We start from the raw sequence: 12,001 nt of genomic DNA on the forward strand, positions 1-12,001 counted from the left end.
ATATTTGTTGTGTTTGCTTTGACTTTTGATCCTACATTCACAACACTGACGCAGACTTTCACAGTCCTAATGACTTTATTTGACCTGAACTCGTCTTCAGCATTCAAAACATTCAAGTTCTAACCTTACCGTGGGCCTGATTTGAAATAGGTACCTCTTAACACCAAGTAGACCCCAGTAGTATTTTTGTCTGCTGAGCTATTGATGCTTAAAACATCAGAGCTACTTCAACAGTGGCTACTTGGTGTACATTTCTTATTTCAACTGTGCTCAATATTTTTTTGTCTTCAGTCTTTTATAGTGTCCTGCTTTACTTGGAGATACTCATATAACTCACCGTCAACCATGAGCCAGACGGTGGAATAATCTGCAGGTTTCACTCGAGCCAACTAAGACAAAGAAAGTTTGTTTGCAAAGGAATTGAAGGATTAAAGAATGTAGGCATGGATGGGAATCGAACCCATGATCTTTGGTTTACGAGACCAACGCCTTACCACTTGGCCACCACGCCACACACTATATGAGTTTAGACCTTTTTCATCTTGGATCCAGCTGAGCTGTCTTACCAGTCAAAGGGAATTCTGGAAATCAGACACAACACAATCTTTATTCAAACTGTCTTGTAGAGAACACTTGTCTTGTGAACACAGCATAAGATCAACTGTGTCTCCTGTATTGACATCATTGGTGGTAAACTTCTAAACTGAAATCTTTAACCATCCTCCGTCTTCACGCTCTGTAGAGGTAAAGAACAGGGTAATATACTGACTAAAAGCTGTCTTTGAGGACATACAAACTTACAAGATCACTTCCTATCCACAATCTGATTAGAATTCACGACATACCACAGAAAACCTCCAGGGAGTCAAAAAAACATCAAGAGCACTAAACAAGGCAAAGAGTACGCAGCTTCGACCAAGAGAATGTCTTTAAACTTAACATCAAGGATCAGCATGAAAATAATATTAAGAACCAATATTAAGAAGTTCAAGAACAAAGCCTAAACAATAATCCAGATATAATATAAAGTGTAAGATACAGTACATGAGAAGACGTGATCTTAAAGAACTAGAGAGTGGAAGTCTATCTTGACCTGGGGAAACAGCAGTTTGTATGTAAGTAAGGATTAACTCAAGGTCCACTTACTTGCTATGATGTTTCATCTCCTGGTCTTCATCAGCTGACAGAGGTGTCAAGAAGAATGGAGACTCCTTTTTCAAGTGCGTCAATATCAATTCATCAAATTTTACACCTTTTTAAAAAATGTTTTACTTAAATTTCCACTGTGATAATTATGGAGAGACCATCAAATATATCATTTGAATAGATACAACTTTACTTATACTTTGGTTAAAATCTCTATTTCTGACTCAGCAAAATATTCAAAAACATGAAAACTATATTTTACAAGTGATACAATTATTTGAAAGATAAAGGATATCTATTGTATGTAACTGGCTGGTCTAACATCACTATTGCTTTTTTAAAATATATTATTGGCAGTTACATTATCTGTCTACAAACCAGATTTGGTGGTATCCTTGTTAATTGGACCTTCTTGCTTCCTGTTTGCCCTCTGGGTTATGTGTCGCCCACATCAGCATCAGGAGAGCTCATAAGTGTCTTTGGCATTACTCTCTTTGTAGACTCTCTGACCTCCGACCTCACTTGCTCACTCCCTCACTCTACTGCATTCCAACAGTGAATGTCAGAATGTAACGCTGATCCAGAGACACACATGCAGCCAGACCCGCTTCACAACTACATCCAGGAATAATTGAAATAAGACGGGCGCGACAGTCTTGCACCTGAGTATCAAACTCAGGCTGCTCAATCGCTAGAACTGAATGGCAATTTATAACACTGTGCAATACACTGTAGAGGAGGGGGGAATTTACAGCTGTTTGTTTTGATCTTTGGACACACTGGGCCTCGCAAAGCAACAGCCAAATGAGACCCTTGTACAAAGTCAAATAATGGGGTAGTTATATGTGTACTTAAAAAGTTTTTGGGTCATTGTAAATGAAAACTACATTTTGTAAATATTATTTGATTTCTTCCAAAGAAGGCAATGAGAAGATGATTCAATGTCCTGGTGTCTGGGTAGTGGAGAAATTGGCACTTGAGATGTGTTCAGCCTATCTTAGCGGAAAAACATAGCGGGGGGGGAAAGTGGACTACTTTTAAGTCGCTTATTGGGTAAAATTAGCAACACATACTGTGCATGGTAAAATAGACTCAATTAACTTAATGACTTGTGTCCACAAAATATCTTGTACACTACTCGTGCAGTAGTAGTAGTAGCTAGCTAGTAGCAAAAGGTTAATGAGTCACCATGTCATACCGTTTCGTGCAGCTCGAGGTGCCATTACGGTACTGGCCAATGGTGGATGGACTCAGGCATCCCTGTGAAAACACACAAAGTGTATTTGCATTGCTAGTACACAAGACCAATAAAGGCAGCTCTCCAAAAAAAAAATTTGATAAACAATGAATTACCTACCGTAATAAAAATAAGTCTCAAACTGTATTTCGTACTGTAGATACTGTACTATTACTTTAAAGCCTGAAAAGGAACTCAGTTTAAACTGAACCAAATGAAACAAATCATTTATTCAATATTCAATAGGTATAAAACATTGACAGCATAGAAAATACAAGTTAAGCACAAAGAATCAAGTTGACATTTAGCTAGCTGTAAGTTAGATGCTAACCTAGCAAACAACTCTCATTGCTTAAATGGGTTAAATTTGACAATCTAGTTCAGATTACTTACTTACTAGTGAAGATGACACTATTTTTTTTTACATTATTAGACACACACACACACACACACACACACACACACACCAGTTTATGTTACAGTTGCTCTAGCTTGTGGTCTCGCTTGCTATCTGCAATGAAGGGATTACCGTAGCTAAATAAGCTGACTGTTTACATTGAATATTAATAGAAAAGAAGGCAAAAAATAGCTGTCAAAAACAAAACAATGACAACACTTCTGTCTATTGTTAGCTACAATTACTAAGCTAACACTAGCTTGCTTTGGAAGCTAATGTTAGCTCTGTTAATACCAAAGGGAGTTGAAAAATCTAGACTCTCTCATCATCAGGATGGCTAAAAGTGTTGAGAATGTTGGATAATTACAACAGTTAGGGCAGTTAATCATAACTTGTTTTGACTACTGTAAAACAAAGTTGATAATTCAAAGTTCATTTTTACTTACCTCCTTTTTGGTGATTGATACACTACAGGACAAACTGCAAACCTAAGCAGCGCATGACAGCTAGCCTACCTTGCTGCAGCGACTTGTATCGTGTCTACAAAGGGAGCATGTTAGCTGCTGCGCTTGTGCTGCCAGCCTTGCCTCTTCACATTGAGATTAGCCTCATCAATATAATGAACTTATCCAAATACAAACAATTATGGAAACATCTATGTCCAATATGAGCTATTATAGCTTACCCTACCTTGCTACTCAGGGAGCTAACGTTAGCTTTGCAAATACACATAGAGCTGGAAAATTCTGTCCAGCTTTTTGTGAAATGAGCACAAAAGGCTGGCTTTCTTTATTTAAGCTAAACTCTTTGTAAGATGAGCATCAAATGTTTCAAAAAAGCTGCTATGGTTTACCTAACCTGTAACTTACCTCCTTCTCCACAGCATGGTAAAAGTGATAGGGCAGTTACAGCGGGTTATGAGGTAGCACAGTATGCTAACAGGTTATTAAAGAACAAAGGCAAGAATACACATATAATGTAGATTATTTCAAGCTTATATTAGCTTTAAATGATCAATGATCAATCCCTTAAAAAACTAATATTCCTTAAACACCCATTGACATATTTATTCCCACCAGAGCCGAAAGAGCTAACAGATAAGCTAAAGGGCTAACGTTCATCTTGCTAGCTTTCAAGGCTGTTATGGCTAAAGTTAGCACACAGTTGCCTACTACAATTCCAGTAGAGAAGCACATTATTATAAACCATGAGTCTAATTTCTGTTCTTTGCTCCGAGGTCCCTGGAAAATGTACTAAAACTTGAGCTAGCTTACCTTAGACCTCATTTACCACTGAGTTACTCATAGGGCTAGGCGCTAACAGTTGCTTCCAGAGAGTGGCTGAGATGACCGATTTCTGAAATTAAAAATGAATACTCTGCTAAAGAGGCTTCAAACTTTACAAAATCCCAGAACAAATATATATTTATTTTATTGTACTTTAATGGATATTTGGCTAAACACCACCAAGATCTATGCAGGCGATTATGTTTGTAAATTTGTCTCTCTTAACCTTATGATTCTGTAGTGAGAAAAAAACAGCATAAGGATGACTTTGCACATGATATTTGGCATCGAGTCTAACAGCAGAGTACGGGACATGAGTGCAGGGCTCTTGGGTCCAGTGGCTGAAGAGTGATGGGAGATAGTTGGTCTGTTGGCACGACTGACTGGAGGCCTCAGCCATGTCACTCAGTCAGTAGCCATGTTTCCACTGCAGGGACACATAGAGCTCAGTGCTTTTCAGGGACATTTTCCATTGATTAGATTTCCAGTGTTGTCTCATAAGTTAATTTTGTCTCACTAACCTGTAACGTTAAAGACACTGTTTCCAGGAGAGACGTTATTCTAAAAGGCTTACAGATTTCATGAATCAAAGCTACAATACTGTTTTATCTTTGATGCCACTTGTTTACATTTACCCCGTGTGAAACAATAAAATCATAACAAAACCTTAAAAGTGATGATAGTGGTTTCTGTGGTTGTTTATATCCCTTTTGCAGCCTGTGGTCGCTGTGAAGCCACACTTGGTCCTGTGGTGGAAAAGTGACTACAACAGTGACAGAGAGAATTGAGTCACCAGTCTACAGCTCAAAGCAGACAGGAGGCTATATTTAGCCTTTAATCACCTAACAAATTCACACTCAGCCCACAGCACAAATACCTCAGGCCCTCTTTATGTATTTCAGGAGTGTGATGAATTTGTTTCGAGGAGGCCTGACCGCTGGCTCATGGAAAGAGGTTGGTTTGTTTTTCTAGGTTGGTAGTAGACCTTTAAACTTCTGACTCCATTTTTTAAAGATCTGATTGCGCAACTTAAAAGCGTTTTACAAAATAGATTTAAAATAGAGAAAGATTAGAAAAATTACTGTAAATTGGATTTTTAAAATAACCAAAAGGAACCGTGTTAAAGGAAAAATATTGAAAAACAAAGTTTTAAAAAGAAAAGGACGCTTTACTTTTTAGAGAAAAGTTGGGAAAGTCCTTTCGTCTGAATCCAGCATCATAAGATTTCACACTGAGGTCATGAGTGTAAATTAGGCCCCGACCTCCTTAGCCACCAACAGATTAAAATGTCATCCAGTTTAGAGTTTAATTTCAAAATATGCATTTACACTGATTTTAATGAGTGTAGTGCATCCTCTTGTATACCCTGTTATTGCAATATCATGATTAAGAAAGAAAAATTGATGAGACGCTCTCTAGAGTGCATTAAGTGGAGACAGCATGATTTGTGTGCACTAGGGTGACCTTCCAGTGGACAAAATGCAACAAATGGCTCTAAAGGGTGCTCTTCCAGTGGAGAAAACCTGATAAAGCGACCTCAAGAGAGCCCTTCTACGGATGAAAATATAAACATGTGCCCTCTAGGATGCCCTTCCGGTGGAATAAACATGATGAAGTCACCTTTAGGGTACCCTGTAAGTGGAGAAAACCTGGTAAAGTGACGTCTAAGGTGCCCGTCAGTGGAGAAAACATAATGAATGCACCACAAGGATGCCCTTTTAGTGAAAAAAAAGTAATAAGTTACCCTTTATAGTGCAAACAATATGATGAAGTGCCCTTGTAGTAGAGAAAACATGATGCTGTACCCTCGAGGCCGCCCCTCCCGTGGTATAAAACATACTGAAGTGTGCTTTAGCGTGCCATCCCAGTGAAAAAGAAATGTAATGAAGCGCCTCATGTTTTGAGGAAGAAATGCAGAAACATATTCTGTAATTTTACCATGATAGAAAAAACAAAGACCTGAATTAAGTTTAAATCTTAGTTTTATGGATCCAAATGTCCCAAGATTCATCACAGAAAACTCACCGTAAAGCTGTTTTTCTACTAAACAGCCCTGCTTGATTGTCAGCTTTGATTGTCTTTTCAAAACATACAAAAAAAACGATCAATCAATCATTAAACATCCTGAATATGTTGTGATTACAAAGTGGAATCAAACAGGAAAACCCTCTGAAGGTTTTTGTTCGACCATGACTTGACAAAAAAAAGCCTCCAAATTCAAAATACTGACATGAAAATGACATTTCTGCCGCCATTATCCAAGAAAGTTTTTACATTTTGCTCACTGATAAAGAGCCTTTACACAAACCTTGTGTTGTTAACAATATAAATGATGTAATGTTGCAGCATATGTACAGTGTGCAGTCATGTGGGGCGGCTTGTTTTGACTGTCTGTCCATATAAAGAGGGAGGGGCTGCACGGGGAGAAAGAGCATAATGAGAGAATCATGTGAGGAGAGGTCAGCTCTGCGGGGACACCTACAGGTCAGGCGAGGGTATGGACACAGTGCCCACAATGCACCTGGCTGATATCACAAGGATACAATCATTGAGACTCTCCCTAAATGCCTCAAAGTAGACATAAAGAAAGATATAACATTGCATCACCGTGTGTCTCTCCAGAGCTCAGATAAAGACTGAATAAATGTTTAAATGAATGTAAAAAGCTGATTGTGATAGCAGCGTCTCCGTACTTTGACCTTGTGTGACCTGTCAGGTGCAGAGCTGTTTCAGCACAGAGCTGGAGCAGATTAACAGAGAGTTCAGTCTCCAGCTTTTCACAGGCTGTCGATGCTGTAAAATCATCCCAGTTTGGGCGTTTAATTCTGGGGTAAAGGAATGTTTTGATGATGCTTTGTCTTCTCTAGTACTTTTAAGGGCTCTCTTTAGAGGTAAACTATGCTGTGTTAACACATTTCTTATTTATTTTAACAATAATATATGTTTCCATCAAATTGTGTACATTTAAAATGTTAATTTATCATGATAATGGCTTCAATAAAGCTCACACTAAGTTATAGGTAAAAATATGTTGCACCTGAAAGGCAATCTGGCATCCTCTGATTGCTGGACTCCTCACAGGTTGTGTTTCTTTAAATGGTCATAATGCTGTTTTGTAAAATGATTCCTTACCTGGCAAAGCTCGACAACACAGTGTTATTAACTAGCTCATTTAAGAGCCTTTAAAGTAGGTACAAGTGACCAGTGTGTGCAGGAAATTGGCATCTTACTTTTAATGTGGATGAGGACTTATTAAAGTTTGCCTCTCAGCTTGAACACCTTTAAATGCATTTTGCATCCTAAGGAGCAGGAGCTTGTTACTTTCTTTCTTCAAGATTTAAATTAACTTACCATCATTAGATGTTTTCATGTTGAAAGTTCTGCAGAGGCCAAACTACATTTCATTGAACGCATAAGAGCTGATAATGTGATTAATATAGAATATTACTTTAGAGGAAAGTCTGTAGAAGAGGGGAGTAGCTGCTGTTGTAGATATGGTGGATGGGAATGTGATCCTGGCCTCAAAGGGGAACAGTGTGTGATCGAGGGGCTGATGTGTCAGCCAGTGGAAAGAGGTGAGTTTGGTGACTCTGCGCTGAAGGGACTGATGCACCCAGGGCTTCACTGTGGCTCCCCAAATAGGGTCAGGCCATCCTAAATTTAACCTAATCCAAGCCCCACACTCTGCCTCACTACCAGCCAGAGCCAAGGTTACACTGTTCTGTGTCTATAAGTGTCTGAAGGAGGGTAAATATTGCTTTACAAGCAGCCATTACCTCTGCAACAACCAGGATACAAAGACGAGTTTGGTGCATTTTGTAGCATGTAAGAAATAAGTCAGAAGAAAAGTATTAAAAATGATGAGAGGAAGGAAAAGCATTTGTGTTGCACTTTCACCCACATCCCAGCTGTCCCAGCTAAACTCTTTCCCGTCCTTCAGCCGGTCCTGCACCCCATGTTGAGGCACACAACCTGAGAAATGCAGTTGTCATCCATTCCTGCCCTCTGTGCAGCTGTACACTGCATCTACACACACACACACACACACACACACACACACACACTGGCTCTTCCCTCCCAGTCGCTGTTGTTTTATCATTAAATGGCGACATTAGTTCATATCATGTGATTCGAAGAGGATTCATTGCACATTAGAGGCCCTAATCGCCACCTATAGTCTGCCCCCCGGGCCTCGCCCACATGACCCTGCTGAGCACAGCGCTTTCTTTATGCCCCCTGAAAGAGCTGGGGATTGAGCCCAAACAAAAAAAACCCCACGAGGGTGAAAAAATGTTTTTACACCCGCCCCGCTCCCTCGCAGGCCTGGCTGTGTGGGCGCACACGCCGTTTTAGCTTTAGATCAATGGGACAAGTTACTGGAGTCTGGCCAACTCTGACAGATAGCACAGAAAGAAAAGAGCTTGCCTCTTCAAAAAATTGGGTTTTGTCACCGTGTTTTGTAACTCCACCCGTGCACATTCCCAACAAAATATGTGAGGAGAAATGGCCGCGTGTTTTTAATTTTTTTCCTTAAATCCTGCAAAAAAAAGTTTTCATGCTTTGCTTCTTCTGTATGGAGGGTGAGAGGGCGAGGCTGGGGGTGGGGTAGAGGAGGTGGGGTGTGTGCACAGGCTTATGGGAGGAGAGGGGAGAGGGCAGGCCGCCTCACGTCAGCCGGCTGCAGATTAACCTCTTCAGACTGACACAGAAGCTCAACAACGCCGCAGCTCATCCTGCAGCTAGTGATGGGGTGTTTTAGTCTCACAACAAGTCCGCTGGTGGTGGAAATGGCCGCACCCATTAACCAGGAGCTCAGGGACACTCCGTCACCCCCCGAGGGAGGGGTTCACGGCGAGGGTGCAGCGCCACCCATTGGGAGAGACAGGACAGTGCTCTGCTTCCTTCACATACAGACACAGAGGCCGTCTCGTCTCTGGTCATCACTGTTTCAGTCTGGGAATTGTTCATTAAAGCTGGAATATTCTGTGTTTCTCTTGTTGAGAACAAATCAAACGATGCCAAAAATAACCTGAATTAATGAACAAGTATTCTTCTGTGCCAATTTCACTAAGCAGCGCTGTTACAGTGTGTGAGTCACTCCACTACCACGACTACACACACTGGAGTTTAATATAACAGAGATGAAAAATGCCTGCTTCTGAAGTTTTAAATCCTTTTACCTTCAAATTACAAGTACACTATTTTGTTATCTTGAGGTAACTCAGCTTGTTTCCTCCTTAATTTGACATTTTCAGTCTAAATCAGTTTCTAAAATGATCAAGAAGCCATGGCAATTCAGATCTCTGATGATACACGATACACTTAATCGCAGCTCTATGACGCACGTGTTTCCCCCATGGTGAACTATGCCTCGGGGATACGGGGATTCAGAGACAGTAAATCTTCAGATGCTTTACAAAACAGAGCTGCACCGTTTTTTTTCAGACTTTCTTAAATTCGCTCCTTTACTTGTTGGATTCCTGGATCTACACGGAAAAAATGTGAAATGATAAGAGTGTGAAATCGCTTACTTTATGTCAGAAAATAGGATCAATAGGAAGGTTTTTCTTTGGAGCAAAATGTTCTCCATGGGCTGCAGAGCTTCATGCTGTTTTGGAGAGAGCTGGCTTACAATAGATATACATGGGAATAGTTTATCATGCAGCATGAACACAGTTAGACAAAAGTTATTTGCTAAATTTAAAGACAAATGGTTAAATGATATCTTGTTAAAATCCAAATTAAGCACAGTTATGGAACTGAACCATCTGCTCAGCAAAAGGAGTCAGTGGTGTTGCTCAGCTGAGAACGGGGATCCTTCCTCGGGCTCTTATAGTCAGCAGATTTAAAAACATCCAGGAGGGACACAGGTTGTGTCAATTATGTGACTTAGGAGAAGTTGAGAATGAATCACATTTTCTTTAGTATCATCCTTTATATGATGAGTTAAGAGCATCTTTGATGAATGAATTTTATGTTCAAGATCCTGAAACGACTACAGAATGGAACGGTGGTTTCATCTTAATGTCTAAAAGTCGGCCTCTTGTGTTTCTAGAGGCTGGAAGAAACGTCAGGATGGTTTATTTCTTCAATATCATGTCTGTTACCTGTGTGTCTACTTTTGGTTTCTGGTGCCCTTTGTCTTATTAATGGTCAGTGTTGTGACCAAGTCATCTTTGCTTAAGTCCCAAGTAAGTCTCAAGTCATTCGGTCCAAGTCTCAAGCAAGTCTCAAGTCATTTTATCTTGGGCAAGTCAAGTCACTTTTTTTTCCACCCAAGATCCAGCACTCTTACCTGTAGTATCCGGTCTTTATAAAGAGAAAAGACAAGGTGTTAGCAGCTCGTCTAATTATGATATTATTGGCCAATATATATAACCTGTTCTAAAAGTATGACAATGAATTGTATCTGTATTATCTTGGCACAGACGCAGCCATGATGATGGTCTGCTCTGAGACCGTACTGAGTAGTAACGAGTCGACTGATGAGGATTCTCTTTGGGTGCTTTGATGTTGCCATAGCGAGGAGTTTGACTGACAGCCAGTCGTCCAATCATAACAATCACATACCGGGGAGCTTTTTGAGTCGTCCAATCATGACTCCCAGTCTGCGCTGCGTACATACCTGATAGTTAGACAGAAACTTGACAACATTGAATTTTATCATTTTATATTTAACAGCTAACATTCAAACTTATGAACACACGCAAGTCATTCGAGTCATCATGCCTCAAGTCAAGTCGCAAGTCATCTTTTCTGTCAAATTTTGACGCTGCTTCAATCAAAACTTAAATTTTTTGTTGTTTATTTGTTAATCTTCTGGTTTGCAAGGTTTCTACAATGTATGTAGAGTAAAATGTGACCTGTATTTTTTATTCGATAGTTTCCAGTGAAGAAAGGATTTATATGTGCTCCTGCCGAGTCCCTCCATGAGGGAACACACTCCGGCCTCTTAAGCTTATCCAATGAGACTTCCTGTCGCCGTCACCCCGAGCTACGTCTCCCAGGCTGCTGCACTGACCCTCGGGTGTCGACAGGCCACACCTCCTCCGGCCCTGCTGTCCGTCGTCTCCCAGATAACGCTCCCCGCCTCGGTGTCATGTCCGCCTGGCACCTTGTAAAAAAAGGGACATGATAACGAGGAAGGTCAGAACACAGTGAAGAGGCCCCCGTGTTGTGCCAACGTTCACACGCTGTTATAATTCCTCGTGTTCAGTCCCTTTTATGTGATTAAATAACTTGACAGAAAGAATTAGAAGTGTTTGACATATCAAGAAAGGAATGAGATACTGCTGAAAGATGAACTTACAATGGCCAAAAGTATCTGCACACGTCTGCACACGTACTTTTAAGCATCTTTTATTGATTTTTAGACGCTTCAACCTCCAACTACGGTAAGTCTGAGAATATTTTTGTCAAAGGTTGGGGGAAGACTTTCCTGTTACAACATGACAATGCTAAACACCCAGTGCATAAATGATAAATCCATAAAGAAATGGTTTGGTGTGGAAGAACTTGTAAAACAACACCTGTGCTCTTTAGCCTTAAAGGAAATCCCTGCAGCCAGGTGGTGAAAAGCCTGAAACAATAAGAAGAGGGGCTGAAAAAACAGCAGATTAATGCTCATAGTTTAGGAATGAGTGTAAAGTTCATGTGTCCACATACACGTCGCTTTGTGGTGTGTATAATGAGCCTTATCTGATTTTTTATTCCCTTCCCCCCCTCTGTGTTTTCTCCTCCCAATCGGCAAATTTGCCCTTTCAAACAGTTGAACTTACCCTCGCTTGTAACGGGTCAGTTCACCAATATCAAAAAGAGACTTCTGTTCTTAGCTCTGGTGGTAGTTTGTTTTGATTTCTGGCTTTCTGATGTCAACAATGTGATTTAATTAACACCATCCATCCATTATCTATACCGCTTTACCCGTTCAGGGTC

General features: G+C 40.4%; 1 non-coding gene across 1 annotated transcript; it reads right to left on the reverse strand.

The window, feature by feature from the left end:
• Window positions 1–439: 439 nt before the first annotated feature.
• Window positions 440–511, reverse strand: trnat-cgu (transfer RNA threonine (anticodon CGU)). The gene has a single exon. It is a non-coding gene; the product is annotated as a tRNA-Thr (tRNA).
• Window positions 512–12,001: the final 11,490 nt, after the last annotated feature.

The sequence above is a fragment of the Semicossyphus pulcher genome, unplaced genomic scaffold (genome assembly GCF_022749685.1).
Source record: "Semicossyphus pulcher isolate SPU_LCO1_2020_fin unplaced genomic scaffold, fSemPul1.0.p SCAF_15, whole genome shotgun sequence".
Classification (NCBI taxonomy): Eukaryota; Metazoa; Chordata; class Actinopteri; order Labriformes; family Labridae; genus Semicossyphus; species Semicossyphus pulcher.